Source organism: Chelonia mydas, chromosome 7 (assembly GCF_015237465.2).
Source record: "Chelonia mydas isolate rCheMyd1 chromosome 7, rCheMyd1.pri.v2, whole genome shotgun sequence".
Taxonomy (NCBI): domain Eukaryota; kingdom Metazoa; phylum Chordata; order Testudines; family Cheloniidae; genus Chelonia; species Chelonia mydas.
This window is the reverse complement of record NC_057853.1, coordinates 3,744,430-3,761,411: the sequence shown is the minus strand read 5'-3', so window position 1 is coordinate 3,761,411 and position 16,982 is coordinate 3,744,430. Positions and strand designations below refer to the sequence as shown.

General features: G+C 42.1%; 1 protein-coding gene across 9 annotated transcripts in view; it reads left to right on the top strand.

Moving 5' to 3' along the window:
- The first annotated feature begins 84 nt into the window (after positions 1-84).
- The window catches only part of FHIT (fragile histidine triad diadenosine triphosphatase), a 1,053,300-nt gene continuing 1,036,402 nt past the window's right edge, over positions 85-16,982 (top strand). For 3 of the 9 annotated variants that reach the window (XM_043552284.1, XM_043552281.1, XM_043552273.1), the window contains exon 1: positions 85-195. The gene's annotated coding sequence lies outside the window, so the exon portion shown is untranslated. Of the gene's footprint in view, positions 196-306; positions 3,110-16,982 lie in introns of those variants that run through there. The other 6 variants (XM_043552278.1, XM_043552279.1, XM_043552282.1 and 3 more) reach the window with 5 other exon arrangements.

Below are 16,982 nucleotides of genomic sequence, written 5' to 3'. Positions count from 1 at the left end.
CTCTGTCAGGGAAGGGAGCGCGAACACACACCGCCTCACAAGAAACGGCGCCTTGCGCATGCGCGCTGGCCGCTCCTGTCAGGGTGGTGGGAATCCTCGCGGCCTTCCCGGAGCCACTTCCGGGCGCGTGACGTCAGGGCGCCGGCACGTCCCGCTCCCATCCCGGCTTGACGCACGCGCATTAGCAGTCGGAGTGTAAGTCTCCATTTTGCTTCCCCCTCCCACTCCCTCCTCCTCGGCGGCCGGAGCGGCTCAGGGTGGGGGAGGGCGATGGGAAGGGAATGGGGGGGAAGGGAGGAGTCGGGGACGCTCCGGTGCGGGCCGGGCGGGAAGCGCTGGGGCAGGGGGCGGAGGCCAGCGCGTGCTGGCGCCCCCAGGGGCAGGGCGCGCGCGGCTCTGGCGGTCTCCCCTCCCTCAGCGCGCGGCCTGCCGGGCGCGTGTGAGGAGTATCGCTGGGCTTGCCCCTGGTCTGCCGCGCGGCCGGTTCGGCGCCGGAGCCTCCCTCTCGATCGGGCAACCCAGCCACAGGGCAGGCTGGGTCCGTCGTCTGGGTGGGTGGCAGCTGCTGCCGCGCGGACGGCGAAGGGGCCGCCCCTGGCGCGCTGTGCTGGGGGGGAACCCCCGGCTCCCTGCTCCGCAGCCGCCTGCCCTTGGCGGCCTGGAGCAGGCGCTGGCGGGGGGGCATCTTTCGGCCTTGTAGCTGCCCGGGCAGGCCTTCTAGACGCGTCAGTATCTTTCCCGCCAGCAGCGCCCCTCCCCCCGCTCCTGGGCAGTTACCGACCCGTCCGCTTGAAACGGGAGTGGCCGTTTGTCAACGGCTCCCGCGTCACACGGGTCACGTGAAAACGCCTCTGCGGCAGCCTCGCTGACTGACCCCGGCCCGCGGCGTAGGGTTTATTGCCACAGGTACTGCGGAAGTGTTGGTATTTCTGCGGCACCACGGCAATTATTTTTCTATATTGTCCTCTGTGGGGGGAGCAAATTTAGAAAAACAAACAAACCAAAAACTCACCCCCAACCCCTCAACCTAGGTGCGGTATTTAGAATCCAGCAGAATCTCCTCCTGTTCTAGTCGCTTAAATTAAAATGTGGGTATAAAATAATAGCTCTTTACATCTTCAGAGTGCCTTGTAAACCTTAGCGAATCAATCAGATTTGACATAGCTCCTTAAGTGTGAACTCAAAAGAATTTAATGGGAAAAAGTCTGCAGTGGGTGGACTGAGTGACAGCTCGAAAATATGGGTAGCGATAGTGTGTAGTTTTTTTTTTTAATGAGGAGGATATGTTTCTCTGGAGTACAAATTTAATTTTTGTCCTTGGTAAATTATTAACAACCCCATTAGGAAATTAATATGAAACTCCTAAGAACTTAGTTGGAGGAATCGGTTAGTAAAATCATTTTGGTCATTTTGACCTTGGTTCTATGATGGGATTAGTTTAAATAACACAGTTAACTTTGTGTGTGTGTGTAACATTTTAAAGTCATAGTTACTGGATGGAGAAAGGAAGGTTTCGGTATAACTCTTGGGACAATTAGATATAGTGTGTAATATAATTAAAAATCTTAAATTGCAACATGCTTAAGCATGTATCTATAAAGTTCGCGTGAAAGATTAATTGCACACAATGTGCTCTGCCTGTAGGCAGATTTCTTAGTAATTTATTTTCAAATAGCTGATGTCAGTGATTTAAATAAGACATTCCAGAATATTATTTCTCTGTGGTAGGATCTTGGCCACTTAATTTAAAATTGAATCATTGAAATGCCTAATAGAAAACTTCCATGAAGTACTTCACCTTTTTTCCCTTGGGCAAGATGTCTATGTCCAACACATAGTAGTTCCCTTGATTTTATAACCTGTTTTTATATTCCGCTCCAATGCATTTTAAGATATTCAGAAGTGGTTTAAATCTTTGAATGACAGTTGAGAAGTATTCTGATCTTTAAAAGTTACATTCTATGTGCTGAAAAGAAATTCCACATAGACATTGGGTTTTTTTTTTTTTTTTTTTTTTTTTGAATTTGAATGGTAGGTTTGGAGTTCTCATAAAAGCCGAATTTAGTTCACTTGTCAATTCTGCCACTTAGTGTGAAAGCTTTATCTGTTGCTTCTTTCAGTGTGGGTAGAAGATCATAGTTGATGTTATTTAGACAGATCTCTTCTTGGAATGTTGTTGGATTCAGCCAACATTAGCTGTTGTTGTTTCAGCGTGTGGAAGTTTTGATGTGAAATCTAATTAAATCCCTTTGCAAAGTCTCGTTAAAGCGTGTTTTATAATGCAGTTTTTTAATTGGTAATTTTACACCGAGGTTGTTTTAAGTGGATGATTGTTTGAGTTGTAGGCAAAGTCTGTTCTTCAGATGTTTCTGCTTACTGTGTAAGTATAAAGGCTACAAGTTTCTCCTCACATCTGTGTAAGGATTTACATGCATAATTCCCCATGCATTGAGCAAAGAACTTGAATCTAAACATGTAGTAGAAGACAAATGACTTACTTTTGCTGTCCTTGGAAAACATGCTTCCAATCTCCACTGACTTTATTAATGCTACAGCTAATATATTTTTCATGCTTAAATATTCAGCAAATGCATTGTCACTTCTGTTTGAGTATTTTCCATTCATACCTCTTCCTTTAATTCACTATACTGCACCAGGGAGCCCTTAGTTGGAATTATGATGCATTTTGCTAAGTGAAAATCAGAAATATAGAAGATAGGGCTGGAAAAGACTACCTGGGTCATCTAGTATAACCTTTTGCGTAGAGTAGGATTATCCTTCTGTCTTGTAAATGATAACCTTGTATGTAAATGAAAGGATTTCTTTTTTTTTTCCCAGCTGTATTGCGTAGTAAATTCATATTCAGTTTTTCATCTGTCACCCAAATCCTTTTCTGTACACTCATTAAATAGATTTTTTTCTAAAGTTTAAACTTGCACTTAAATTTACCTATTTCTTCAAAAACTCAGTTTTGTAGCCATTTTACTTTCTTAACTTATTGTATTACAGTAGCACCAATTTGAGCCATGGCCTCCTGGGTGCTCCCCTGAGGCTGGGAGAGGAGCCTTTAGATGTGGGCCGGCTTGAACCCCCCACCCTGGACCTATAGGTACAGTAACATCAAGGATCCCCAACTAGACTAGGGCCCCGTCGTGTTGGCACTACGAACACATAGGGTGGGATCCACAAAAGGTACTTAGGCCCAATTGTGTTGGCACTGTGCACACATAGGGTGGGATTCACAAAGGTACTTAGGGTGCTAAGTCCCCTTTTAGGCACCATTGTGATTCACAAAACTCCCCCTTGGTTTCAGCCTAATTCTGTAGGCACCTCTAGTTGCTTGGTACCTCAGGTTTTGCAATAAAATATCTCGGGCTTGTGTTTTTGTCACTGAGCATATGCACTGCCGCTTCACTGGGTGCCTGTCTCCTGCCTACACCTCAGTGCAAGTCACAGGCTAGTTTGGCTGCCTAAGTTGTGTGTGGGATCTGATCCAGTAGGTATCCATAGAGGTTGCCTTACTCCACATGAGACTAACAGGATGTAAGAGGGTGGGAGGGAAAGGAGGAGCTCCTCCTTATATCCTTTTGGCGTAGTTAGACCTAACATTCATTACACATAATACACAGTTTATGACAACAGTATCTGAAGGTGTCATATGAGGTGTCATATAGAGACAGTTGGCATAGTTTCAGAATTTTTGTAGTTGCTTTTACAACATTTGTAACAGATCGTGTATTTTCTATGACAGGTTTCAGAGTAACAGCCGTGTTAGTCTGTATTCGCAAAAAGAAAAGGAGTACTTGTGGCACCTTAGAGACTAACCAATTTATTTGAGCATGAAAAGCACGAAAGCTCATGCTCAAATAAATTGGTTAGTCTCTAAGGTGCCACAAGTACTCCTTTTCTTTTTGTGTATTTTCTATTTCACTTCTAGTTTTCTAAATTTGAAGAGGAACTGTATCAAAAGCTATATTACAGTTATGTTCATCTTGTCTCATTCTCTGTCTTCCTGATAACTGTCAAAGAAGGTGATCAAGTTTATTGCTCAATGTGTACTCTTTTTAGTGTGAACATTAAATTATATGAGCTTTCTTTAAGAAACCCACTCAGCGCAAAGTAGGTGTGGATTTAGCTTATATTTTGATGAGATCACAAATTATACATGTTTTTGCACCATTTGCTACTAATTTTACACATTGAAACATGATGTAGCCTAAGGGTTTACTGGAGAATTGACTTCAGACTTTTGAGTTTTCCTAAAGTTACATAGTACGTTATTTTTGACTGGAACATAATTCCACAAACATAAAACAGAGAGATACAAATACACTACACGATATAGCACTATTATGTTCAGCACTTACCCTATAAGGGATGATAAGCCGTTAATACCGAGCTGATCTGTCTGTCAAGATTTGAAAGTTGCGAGTGATGAAAAAGCTGCTAATAGTGAACTTAGTTCTAGTGCAACTCTGTGTAATGGGTTGGCTGGCCCTTTAAAGAGAATTGGGCCTAGTTTCACCAGTGACATCTGCTTTCCGGGTGATGCTGTGAGGACAGGGATCAGGAAATAGCTAGAAGATTACCCGGTCCTCATAAAAGATAGCAAGTAGTTCAGCTGGAGAGCTGCAGAGAATTTGAAAGCTCTTTCAGGAGTTCTTGTATCAAGGGAAAGAACCCAGCTCATATGTAATTTGCACATTAAAGGCGGGTTGAGTGTAATCCTGAAAGAAGCAGAAAGGCTCATGCAGGAGTTCCTGGTGGATGGGGTCTGCAGAGCAGTACTGCAGGGACCAGGTTAGGTTGGAAAGAGAGCAGAATGGCTCACTAGCACCCCCAATCAGATGACTTGCCGAGTGTAATTCTGGAGTGAATAGATGGTCTTTTGCAGGAGCCTCTGGGTTAAGTGAAAAAGGACAACTTTCTTTGTTGAAGAAATAAACAGAAGCCTTTGTTGAAGAAATAAACAGAGGACTGAAATGCTGTGGCTGGAGAATATTCTTTGGTGCACAGGCTGTTGAATTAGTGCATTGGTTTGCACTCTGTTTATAGTGAAGTAACGGAAGAGTTCCAAAGTGATTGAGTATATTGCAATGGACTTTCAGTCCTCTTCATGTGAGCATAAACTCCACGTATAGTGATGTTCCGCTCCATTAAAAGTGGATATCAGTGTGCTAAAACTCTAGGAATGTAACAGTTATCAGATAACCATAACATTTTATTAGAATATTTCTCAACTCAGTCAAAGAAGAGAAGTTGCTGTGGTCCAGTGAAAGGAGGAATCCCTGGTTTGTGGTCTAGATTATAGCTGCTCTTGGTGTGGGTGTTGAAGAGCTGAGTCAGCTTTGCTGCTCCCCAGCTTGTGAAGATATAGCCCCAGGTTGCTCCCCTTACAACTATTAGAAGTCTCCTGAAACTACATGAGGGTGAAGAGAGGCCCTGCTGTAGGAAATATTTTGCCAAGCAGACCCTTTCTTTTTTAGTGAAACTCTGCTTATAGAGAAATAGTGTTGGGAAAAGTGGTGAACCCCTTTGACTATAAGATGATTTCATTGTATTTGGCCAAATATAGTACCAAAAGCAGACTTGCATAATGAATATATACAGTGGCTGACATTATTTTGGGTCTGTTCTTGCACCATTGACAGTTTCATAATTGATTTAAATGGGGGAAAGATCAGGCCTGTTCTGTAGTACAAGAAAGACCTATTGTGGCCCTCCCCCTCTATTCCAAACCCCCTGCGAAATTATTTTCCTTTCTTTCTGCCACCCATCCTGTTTCAAGTCTCCATATAATTTCTAGAGAAGAGTCAAAGGTAGGCAGGATGCTTAGCAGCCCTTGTTTAGGCTAGATATCTTTATTACAAAAATTAAATCTAAAAGAAAGGAGTGTAACCACTTAGTATTAAGTCATGAAAAAGGAAAAAAAAATGTCTTGAATCTAAAAGTGGGCATATATACACCTGAATAAATAATAATGCATGCTTCACTAGCCCTCATCCTGCTGTTCCAGCAGGACCTTCTCCACCACTGTGACTTATCGCTGGTAAACATTCTCTTTGTAGTTGTATACACCGAAAAGCAATTACCAATGAGCAATATATAAACTTAACATTAAGTAGTGTGCCCAAAACAGCACTTGCTTTCATATAAATGGCAGCAGCTATAGGGAGATACGTTTGGTTGCCACTGCATTTTTCAGGGACACATGACATCCCCAGTCTCATGGAGAAACAGGAGAGAAAAATATGCATACTTTATTTTTGCTAAATAGAGTAATAACTACTGTAAGTCACAGGTGAATCTTCAGTTTCTAAACCTGTGATTCCTCAACAGCTTCAGGCCAGGCTATTTGCCATCATGAAACCAAAACATAGACTATCAAATCCAGAGGTTCCTTGGGACTTCTCATGTCCTATCTTCTAACAGATTGACCCTGGAAAAATGCTGGTGCTGAAAGTTAAGTACAAGTTTAACTCTTTTGCTGGATTGAGATCTAAATTAATGTAAATGATAATTCTCAGTTTATTTTTGCTTAGGCTGAAAATTGACTGAACAGTAAAGGCACTTCAAAAATGTAAAATTACCTGCAAGGAATAAATTTGGACTTTCAGTTTGCAATACAAGGATTAGAAGTTTGTGTTCTGTTACTATGAATCATGTGATGATTCCCTGTACTGGAACTGATTTGGAAAAATGGTTGGAATAATTTACAAAACAAAGTAAAATGGTCACTCGCATTTCAAGTATGGCCAGATTTTACCTCGTTGCTTATCCTCCCAAACTCTTGTTCCTTCTGCTGTTGCTTGAGTCTTGTCACCCCCACCCCTTAATATCTAGGTTTCAAATGCACAGTTTTTAGATACTTAATCCACATTATTTTGTATCCAGTGGATTCATCACATATCTAATTAATATACAGTAGGAAAGCAACTAACTCTCTATATGAGGGAACTTTGAAATCACACAAAGAAATGTATGGGTTTTTTTTTTTTTTATTTCTTGTTCTGGGACATCTAATGATTTCAGGCTCTAAGTTTCTTTTTAGTGCATGTTTCATTATTAAATATTTAAGACTTGTATGGCTGTTATAAATACTATTTAAGAATGGCAAATTTCTTCATTACCCAAACATTTTCAGGTTACTTAGTGGAAGAGATAGTAAAAACTAAATTCGGAGGGTTGGTGTTTGAGCACATCTCTAGTCAATAGGGAACTAGCAAGCGGTATAATAAACATTGTCAGACTTCGCTGTGGTAAAGCCTGTAGTGATTGGGTGCATCTGCACAAAAGATGCTCATAAGCACAGTCTAGTATAAATCACCATGAAAACTCTCACCTATGTGAAATTTTATGTTGACTATCGGATTGCTTTTTATTTATTTATCTGAGTGCTATTGCATCTAGGTCATCAGCTGATATTTTTGGTTCAGTTATAAAAAGATCATACTAACTAATATTTCCATGTGGGATTTGTGTTTTGCTTAGTGAGAGTCCTGTGTAGCTAGGAATCTGATCGTTCAATACATTATTTGTAAGCTTTACATGCTATTTTATCAGTACTGAACTAGTACAATGTAGTGATCTTGGCAATTGTATTTTAAACAATTAAGCTGTATGTTGTGGGATGGTGGGTAAAAATGCGTTTGTAGCTTTATAGTGAAAGTCAGCATTATCTCTGCATTTAGTAGATAAGATGCCAACTACTAGATTTAAAATAAGGAACATACTTCATATTGGATGTTCAGGTGTTCAGACAGGAGTAGTACATGAAAACTGATTAAGGGGTTCTGCGTTAGCTTGGTACTTAAAATGCACTTTTTGTCGAAAGTTAGTCAAGTACTTTTTCACTTCATAGGAATGGATGACTTTATTTTGGATAAGATTTTAATTTTTTTTCAATATTAGCGGTATGGATAGACTTCTTAAAACAAATGAATAAATAGAAAAAATGCTATCTCTTATTTACCTATGAAGTTTTCATATTTTTCCAACCTAAAATTTTTAGATTTTTTTTGGTAACAACCATAAATGCATGAAAAGAAAGTCTACAACCATATGCTTAAATAACTCTGCTATGTAAGTTGACTGTTCAGATCATAAAGCCAACCTTAAATAAATAAGATACATAGTACACAGGAGCATCCCATTATATCTGTTGAGTGTAGTCTGTAGAATCTCAGACTCTGGACCTTATAACAACAGTGTGTTTTGGGACTGTATGACCAGGAGACCAATAGCAGTCAAAACATAAGCCATTTCTAGTATTGTATTTTTCTGAAAAGATGCCACCTGTTGTAGAACTGCTCCCTCCCAAATATTTTCCACAGTATAACACTTCATGAAACATACACTGGAAAACTTTGGGGCAAACAGCGACCTCAACAATGTCTTATAGACACTGAACACAATTACAAGTTGAACAAATGTACCAGGAGGAGGATTTCTCTACCATTTCAGCAACAGAAGAAGCTGTTTAATTGGTACTAGCAGAAGGGACCTTTATGCTTTCCGTAGGCTGGCAACTAGAGGACTATATCTCTTTCACGGTCACCCAGAGTACATTACAGTATTTCCTGTGCACTGGTTCTGTGTCCCCTTTAGGGTCCAAAGCTACTAACATCCTTATAAAAGTCCAAAATAATGCATCTGCCTCCTTTATAGGCGGCATAACAAATACTCAAGCTCTCAGTTTGGAAATAAAATATTTTTACCAAAATGTTATATGAATATTCAATTTCTTGGGAGGTCTCGTATGAAGCACTTGAAGTATTTTTGACCATGAAATAAGAATGTACATATATCTAAAGCCCCACATTGAAATATGTGAGTAAATTGAAAGTAGTGGCTGTAAATTATCTCTTTACTAAAGATACCATTGAACATTCCACATGGGCACAATTAAAGATTCACTGAATTTTATAAATATTTTTACCCTGATGGTTTATATATTAATCTTTATTACTGATAGGCTATGTAATTTATGCACAGAAATTTACCACTTGTCATGAAATGAAGGTCATGAGCAGATTGTTGGTTGGTGTAAATTGGCAGTGGATGTATGACAACTTATACCACCTGAGGTTTTTCTCCGATTTGTAAGAAGGTGAACTTGAATCATAACAGCCCTGAGAAATGATGGAGGAAAACTGGTGGCATGGCCTTTGAAGGAACATAATTTGCATCTGCTCAACCATTTTTCAAGTTAAGAGATCATTAGTTTTGATATGATGAAGTTTATATATAAAGTCCCATTAAATGGGCATTAATGACCAAAGAACAGTATGACATTAATAACTAATATGAAATCCCTGCTTTTGACCATAGTTTTAAAATTTCATGATAACAATTATGGTTGTCCCAGCATTGGAATTCCCCTCCTCAACTGCAAAGCTGCATATGGACAGTGTAACAGGGCATAGCAGGGCCCCCCTGGGTCCTACCTTTGCTGTGCTCCAAAAACCACTGAGACCTTCTGGCTCAGCATTCACCACCCTGGTGCACTTTATTTACACAGTACAAACCCACCACCTCTCAACATATATCCCTGGGGGTTCCAGCCTTAGGGGCTTCTCTTTCTTGCAGCTAGAAGGGGAGAACTACCCCTCTTCCTCGACTCTCTGGCTTCTCCCCCTGCCCTTTGCTTCCTTTCTGTGAGCCTGTATATAACTGTAGGCTAATCAAGCTGGCAGCTGCTCCGCCTCTGCCAATCAGGCTCAGATTCCTCTAGTCAGCTCCAGTTCACCTCACTTAATTGGAGCTGGAGTGACAGAGGACTGGCTCAGCAGTTCCTGGTCAGCACTGTCACAGGCAACAATAATGATTACCTACCCCCTAAAGCAGATTTCTACAAGTGTAATAATTGTTGAGGGCAAGTGTGCATTTTCCTATGCCAGTAGTATCGAAGGCTTGTGTCTGCTCCAAATGGGCTGAGCATTGCTGCTTTCCCTTATGTCCAGTGTGTGTGTATACATATAAAATATTGTATATAATTAAATATTACTGTATTTTCTATAATGCACATTTATCATATTAAAGAACTCTAAACTTTGCAGTAGCTTTGATTGAAGCACTTTTCAAGTTTCATATTCCTGTACACATCTATCCGTCTGGTCATGTCTTACTGCAGAACTGACTTTTAAAAAAATCTGTACAAATATACATTAGAAACATTAAGATTGCCATTAAGAACCTAGAAACTTATTACTCCCCCTTTTCTTTAACAGTTTATAAGAATTATAATTTTAAAGTGACACAGTTATGTATATAACTTTTTGCACACAAATTAGTTAACTTTGCATTCTTTCAAGTCACTCCCTTTGGGAATTAGTGTTGTTACCTGGTGAAGGCAATAAAATGTGGTTAATTGCCAATCTTTACTTGTAAAAGTTACAGGAGATTAAAAAGAAAAAAGCAGTTCCAACTATTAACCAGGCCTGGCCTGGATTTCTTTGATCTAAATTGTCTGATAGATCACATTGAAAAGGCAAATCTTAAGGGGGTAAAGGGAGGGGGAAGAAATACCGTTGCCTGAACATGGTTTTCATTGAAAGTGCTGTTAGTACTGCAGCTCATTTTTTAAAAATTATCCGAGACAACTTTTTATATAAACATTTTTTAGCGATATGGATAACTGAATTAATTTTTTTCTAGAATATGGTAAGTATTTCATAGCCTGGAGACATGGTAAAAGAGAACTAAATTAGTAAGCAGTGGTACCAGTAAACTTCTTGTGTTTCAAAAATACATAAAGGGAAAAATTCTAATTTTAAATAAGAGCAGTAGCTTCAACTTATGTTGATATATTCAAATGTGATAAGGGTTCAGAAATAATTTAAATTGATGATTAAATTGCAGTAAGTCTTAAATACATATTTACAACCTTATTTTAACCACTTACATGCTAACTTCAGGATCACATTTAGAGGTGTATTCAAGATGGATACTTACCTCCCATTCCTATAAGGTGCTAAATGCCTTCCACTCTCATTGTAGCATTTGGGAGTTGAGGGTGTTCAGCTCCAGTAGGAGACATTGTGCACTTTACAGGATCAGACTGTCAGCTGAAAGAAGAATAGTCTTCCTCATGCAGTGTAAAAAGAAAAGGAGTACTTGTGGCACCTTAGAGACTAACAAATTTATTTGAGCATAAGCTTTCGTGAGCTACAGCTCAATTCATCGGATGCATTCAGTCGAAAATACAGGGGGGAGATTTGTATACATAGAGAACATGAAACAATGGGTGTTACCATACACACTGTAAGGAGAGTGATCACTTAAGGTGAGCTATTACCAGCAGGAGAGCGGGGTGAGGAGGCAATCATGGTGCTAGCCACCAGGATCCTTCCCGCCATCCCAGTGGCTCTGTTGGGACCGGTGAGAGGTGTATAGATGACATGCCTCCTGAACATCTAGCGTGGCCTACCATGAACCAATGAGGCGCCATCCCTCAGCCTTAGTATCCTGAGCCCCTGAAGAGATGAGGGATGCACAGGAGGATGACCTTGAGGAAGAGACCACAGACCAACATCTCATCTTCCTCACCGGATGAGGCAGTGATGCCCCCTCTGCCATCTCTAGGAGACGATTTTAAGATCTTTCAAGACTTAGAAAAGTGGGTGGCAAACACTCTGCAATGACCTATAGAGAAGGTAAAAAAGTCGCAACATAAGCTGTTGGGCATTTTGCATTCCTCTCCCTCATCCAAAGCAGACCTCCCCATCATCGAGGCTCTCTTGAATCCAGCCATGCTTATATGGCAGACCCCTGTATTGGTCCAGCCAATTTGTAAACGGGCCAATAAGAAATATTACATTCCAGCCAAGGGTACAGAATTTCTTTTCTCCCATCCACCCCCTAATTCGATCATTGTGGATGTGGTGAATTCCAGAGGTTGCAACATCAGGTGAAGTCCACCCCTTCTGATAGGGATTGAAAACACCTTGCCTTTCTCCCAAATAGGTCTTATTCATCTGGCACACTACAGTTCCACATCGCGAATTATTGGGCCCTAACAGCAAAATATGACTACTTCAATTACTCCAAACTCAATTTGTTTATTGATCAACTTCCGGAATCACACAAGCATCAGTTTAGGGCCATTCTCAGTCAAGGGCAACTGGTGGCCAAGATGGCACTTCAGTCAGCATTCGCAACTGATACAGCGGTGCGATCCATCTCCACAGCTGTTGTGATGCGGCAGACTTCTTGGCTACGTTTTTCTGGCTTCCCCAAGAAAGTATAGACAACTATAGAGGACCTTCTTTTTGAATGCACCAAGTTGTTCGCGGAGAAGATGATGGGATGCATCCTTCCACACACTCAAAGACTCTTCAGTTGTTAGGGATTTACACACCTGGCCAGAAGAGCAAATACAGTTCTCAGCCTTCATATACAGAGAAAATACAGTTCTCAGCCTTAAATCTCATACAGTATACTACCCAACTTAGTGCTTTTTATGACCCTCAAAGGAAAAAAGTCCAGGTTCTCAAAGCACAAGCCATTGGACCCACAGCTTTCTTCTTCCCAACCATCCACTTCAAAGCACCAGTTTTGATGGATTGATCGGGGCGCCACCAGACAACTCCTTTCAATACCATCTGATGTTGACCAACCCTTCACATCCCTATGGATGCTTCCTTGCTCTGTTCCACAGCAAATAGGAATGGATAACATCTGACAAATGGGTTTAAAAATCCTCTGCAATGGATATTCAATTCATTTCACCTCCATCTCACCCTCAGCACCCTTCCCTGTCTCTTTAGGGACCCTTCTCACAAGAGTCTGTTGTGACAAGAGATGGATCATCTCCTCTATGTAGGAGCCATAGAACCCTGAGCAATTATGAGGCAAAGGTTTTACTCTTGTTACTTCTTGATACTCCCCCAAAAAAGAGAGGTTGGAGATCCATACTTGACCTGAGAGCACTCAACAAGTTTGTCAAGGCTCAAAAATTCAAGGTGGTCACTGTAGCAGTGATTACTCCAGCTTTGGAACAGGGAGACTAGTTCTTGGCCCTCGCCCTCCAGGCTGCTTATTTCCATATTTCAATCTTATCATCCCACAGACAGTTCCTCAGATTTACCTTAGGACAGGACCATTACCAGTACTGAATAATCCTCTTTGGGTTATCGTTAAATCGCAAAGTAGTCTCCAAGGTCCTTTTCATGGTAGTGGCTCACCTGTTACCCTAAAATTTAGACATCCATTATGTTACCTACAAATTTGCATGGGGCTTTTAGCACCTTGAGCAAAAGCCTGCCAATTATGTTAGCCTATGATAGCGCTTCTAATTGAACAAAAGAGTAACAAGGTTGTGGCCCTCCCTAAAGGAATTGCTAGGGTGTTACCAGGAGGCTTGTCTCCAACCTGCAGAGGGCTCCCCAGAGCAAGCTATGTTATGACAGACAATGTAGTGTGCATATGCTCCATAAATCGTTGGGGGCACTATATTGCCCTCTCTTTGCGCAGAAGAACTAAGGCTACGGAACTGGTACATTTCCCACAGTATTACAATATCAGCCGCCTACCTGCCGGAGCATACAACACAACAGTGAACAGTCTCAGTCACAAATTCCCACACGACCATGAATGGGAGATAAACACAGTAATACTCCATGAGATATTCACACAGTGTGGGACACTGACAGTAGACCTGTTCTCCACTTACCTGAGCAAGAAATGCCCACACTACTACTCTAGAGCATGCCTTGGACAGCACTCCTTAGGGGACGCTGCCCTTCTCTCATGGGACCAGGGCCTTTATACACCTCTCCCCCATTTGTTCTATTGCTGTAAGTCCTGTTAGAGAGAGAGAGAGAGTGAACAATGTTATACTGACTGCTTCCACCTGGCTGAGACAGATGTGTACTCTTCCCTGTCACAGCTGGTGACGTGCCTGCCAGTCCCTCTTCAACCCACTCCTTACCTCCTCTCAAAGAACGACGGACGCACTCTCCATCTCGACCTATGGATACTTTGGCTCAAGGTCTGGCTCCTTTGTGGTTCCAACATATAAAGATATCCTGCTCTGAGGAGGTACAGGAAGTGTTACTTACACAGTAGGAAATTGGCTACCCATCATACTTACCTACAAAAGTGGACCAGGTTTCAGTTTTGGTGCCATTCCAGACAAATTACCCTGACATCTGCTACTCTCCCGGTAGTCTTAGATTATCTACTTGCTCTAAAGAAGTCAGGATTATATTTTAGCTCGCTCAAGGTCTACAGGGTGGTCATAGCGACTTTTCATCAACAAACAGAGGGGTACTCAGTTTTCTTGCACCCAACTACAAAGAGGTTCTTCAAAGGCATAGCGAATCTCTTTCCCCAACCCAGACAATCCTACCCCATCACGGGACTTGAATTTAGTATTAAAGGATCTGAGCAGACCACCCTTCAAACCTATGACCCTGGGGTAAACAGTGAGGTGGCAAAAATTGCAGATGATACAAAACTACTCAAGATAGTTAAGTCCCAAGCAGACTGAAAAGAGCTACAAAAGGATCTCACAAAACTGGGTGACTGCGCAAAAAAATGGCAGATGAAATTCAGTGTTGATAAATGCAAAGTAATGCACATTGGAAAACATAATCCCAACTATACATATGAAATGATGGGGTCTAAATTAGCTGTTACCACTTCAGAATGAGATCTTGGAGTCATTGTGGATAGTTCTCTGAACACATCCACTCCAGGTGCAGTGGGAGTCAAAAAAACAAACAGAATGTTGGGAATCATTAAGAAAGGGAGAGATAATAAGATGGAAAATATAATATTGCCCCTGTATAAATCCCTGCTACACCCACATCTTGAATACTATGTGCGGATGTGGATGCCCCATCTCAAAAAAACATATATTGGACTTGGAAAAGGTTCAGAAAAGGGTAACAAAAATGATTAGAGTTTCCACAGGAGGAGAGATAAATAAGACTGGGACTTTTCAGCTTGGAAAAGAGATGACGAAGGGGGGTATGATAGAGGTTTATAAAATCATGACTGCTATGGAGAAAGTAATAAGGACGTGTTATTTACTCCTTCTCATACACAAGAACTAGGGGTCACCAAATGAAATTAATAAGCAGCAGCTTTAAAACAAAGAAAAGGAAGTATTTTTTCACACAACGCACAGTCAACCTGTGGAACTCCTTGCCAAAGGATGTTGTGAAGGCCAAGACTTTAACAGGGTTAAAAAAAACCCTAGATAAGTTCATGGAGGATAGGTCCGTTAATGGCTATTAGGCAGGATGGGCAGGGATGGTGTCCATAGCCTCTGTTTGCCAGAAGATGGGAATGGGCAATGGGTTGGATTACTTGGTGATTACCTGTTCTGTTCATTCCCTCTGGGGCACCTGGTATTGGCCACTGTTGGAAGACAGGATACTGGGCTAGATGGACCTTTGGTCTGACCAAGTATGGCCGGTCTTACGTTAAGTTCACTTACACATCTGTCAGTGAAGACAGCGTTTCAGGTCACCATCACCTCAGTGAGGGGGATAGGCAATATAGTGGCTCTTATGGCGCACTTCCCTTTTACAGTATTTTTTTCATGACAAGTTTATGCTCAGGCCACACCTGCTGTTCATCCCCAAGGTTTCTTCGGCCTTTCACATGAACCAACTCATTCGCCTCCTGACCTTTTATCCCAAGCCGCACCGTGATAATAGGGAAGCCGTTCTACACACACTAGATGTTAGGAGAGCCCTGGTCTTCTACCTGTACAGTATGAAGGCTTTTAGGAAATCTCCTAGGCTTTTCCTTTCCATTGTGGCTAGGTCGAAAAGTGCAGCAGTATCAGCTCAGAGGCTCTCTAAGTGGGTCTTGAACTGCATCAAACACTGCTATTGTGTTTGCAATGTAGTACCTCCATCTGGAATCCATACACACTCCATGAGATCGGTTTCCTCTTTGATTGCCTTCTTCAAGGATGTCTCTACCCTGGAAATCTACAGAGCAGCCACATGGGCATCTGTGCATACCTTTGCAGAACGCTATGCCATCACTGGGGGCTTTGCTACTGACGCTAGATTCAGCTTCACAGTATTGTCATCCATAACAGACTTGACTCTGAAGCTCCAGCCTCCCATTAGGGATACTGCTTGGGAGTAATTTACTGTGGAGTACCCATAGGAACACTTCGAAGAAGAGGAGGAAGTTACTTTATGCAATAATGAAGGTTTTTCAAGACGTGTGCCCCTATGGGTGCTCCGTGACCCACCCTTCTTTTTTCCACTTCAGAGTTCTTGATAGGGAAGGAACTGAGGGAGCTTTGTCTGTGCAACGCTAGTTAGCCTTGAGCCACAACATGAGGTGGGAGACAGCACATGAGCAGGCACTGCTACCAAAGTTCTCCATTCAGCAGGGCAGGGATGCAAGTGCACCTACAGTGGAGCATCCATGGGGACACACATCTCGAAGAACCATCATTACTGCACATGATGCATAATTTCTTCATATTCCACTTGAGTGCCAGGTTTTCCACTGCTGTGAGTAGGTTCAGCTCAGTTGGTTTAACTGGAGTGTGGCTTTGTCAAGGGGACCTCTACTACTTATTGCTGGGGTACCTCCTCTGGCCATACTTGGGGATTAGTTCTGCCAGTTGTACATCCTCTTCTTGTGGTTCCTCAGCCCATCCTCTCACTGTCCGTCTGTGGCTCCTCAGGAGCTGCAGTGCCAAGCCTTTGTTTCTTAGCTCTCAGGCCAAGTCACAGTATTCTTCCCCTTCTTGGGTAATAAAGTCTCTCCAGTCTAGTTGTCCAGTTGATGTCCCCAGTACACCTCTGCCACTTCCCAATGGCTGGTAGGGAACCCAGGCCAGCCCTCTACACTGGGTTCCAGACCAGGGATCCTATAACAAGCAGCTATTTCCCTGGTATTCTTCCTACCTAGCCCTCTGAGGCTTCCTTTCCGCACAACTTCTCTGGGGTTGACTCTTCTTCTAGGGCAGGAGTGGCCAACCTGTGGCTCCGGAGCCACATGCG